This window comes from Trypanosoma cruzi (genome assembly GCF_000209065.1).
Source record: "Trypanosoma cruzi strain CL Brener chromosome Unknown tcruzi_1047053434691, whole genome shotgun sequence".
In the NCBI taxonomy this organism is placed as follows: Eukaryota; Euglenozoa; class Kinetoplastea; order Trypanosomatida; family Trypanosomatidae; genus Trypanosoma; species Trypanosoma cruzi.
In genome coordinates this window covers 1-887 of record NW_899137.1, presented here as the reverse complement: position 1 = coordinate 887, position 887 = coordinate 1, and the positions used below count along the sequence as shown (strand labels likewise).

At 60.8% G+C, this 887-nt stretch overlaps 4 non-coding genes across 4 annotated transcripts, besides 1 other annotated feature; all 4 read right to left on the bottom strand.

The window, feature by feature from the left end:
* Positions 1–17: 17 nt before the first annotated feature.
* Positions 18–53: a microsatellite.
* Positions 54–60: 7 nt separating this feature from the next.
* Tc00.1047053434691.40 lies at positions 61–157 on the bottom strand. The gene has a single exon (XR_008254368.1). It is a non-coding gene; the product is annotated as a C/D small nucleolar RNA (snoRNA), TB11C4C1 (small nucleolar RNA).
* Positions 158–263: 106 nt separating this feature from the next.
* Positions 264–335, bottom strand: Tc00.1047053434691.30. Its single transcript, XR_008254367.1, has one exon. It is a non-coding gene; the product is annotated as an H/ACA snoRNA, TC11C4H3 (small nucleolar RNA).
* A 146-nt stretch (positions 336–481) lies between these two features.
* Tc00.1047053434691.20 lies at positions 482–571 on the bottom strand. Its single transcript, XR_008254366.1, has one exon. It is a non-coding gene; the product is annotated as a C/D small nucleolar RNA (snoRNA), TB11C4C3 (small nucleolar RNA).
* Positions 572–772: 201 nt separating this feature from the next.
* Positions 773–859, bottom strand: Tc00.1047053434691.10. Its single transcript, XR_008254365.1, has one exon. It is a non-coding gene; the product is annotated as a C/D small nucleolar RNA (snoRNA), TB11C4C2 (small nucleolar RNA).
* Positions 860–887: the final 28 nt, after the last annotated feature.

Genomic DNA, 887 nt, shown 5'->3' with positions numbered 1-887 from the left:
AGCGAGAGCAGAGGGACAAAGAAAGAAAAAAAGAAAAAGAAAAAAAAAAGAAAGATGGGGGTGTAAAGCAAAGCACTTCAGTGTGAGCTGAGTCGGGAATTGCGTCCTCACGCGTTTTCGTCGTCAGACTGACAGGAAACTGTGGAATTTCATCACGCGTCGCAGCCGCATCTCTCACCCGTGCGCGTCCTCTTTGGTTTTGTTTTTTCCCATCGTTTCCCGAACTGGGGAGGGAGCCTCGACGCGCGCACCGTCACCGCAAACTCTCGCGCAACCGGGCAGTGGCGCCACGCGCGGCACCGACAGCGCGCCACCGGCCCAAGGGTCGCTGCGCTTCACGACCGGCGTGTCTCTTTCTCGGGGCGCCGATGCACCCAACCGCCCAGCGTCACGGAGCGGTGGGTCTCAAGACGCGCCTTTCCTGGCCATGCGAGGGGAGGCGCGGGGGCCAGCCGGCGAGGTTGCGGCGGGCGGGGCGGCTGTCAGACCTGTTGAGTTTGTTTTTGGCCATCACGCAAGCGCGTTCACGGGGCCACGCGCCCTCGCGCACAAGAGTTGGTTGCTTCCATCAGCAGCGGCGTGCGCCCACCACAACCCACCTCCGGGCAATTCGGCCCTCTCTTTCTCTTTCTCTCTCTTGCGCTTTCGGGCGGGCCCGCCACCAACCGTTTGCACAGGCAGGGCGCCAGACAGGGCAGGATGTTACGTGCGCGCCGTTGCGCAAGAAAGAAAAACGACAACAATAGCAGGAAGTGGGAGGGAGGGGAGCGGGCGCTCAGCCGAAAGGTGATTTTTATTGTTCCGTTCTCAATGCGTCGCTCAAACTGTTTGGACCTCGAACAACATGTCTCCATCGTAGCGCGTGTGTGTGTGTGCGGGCGTGCGCG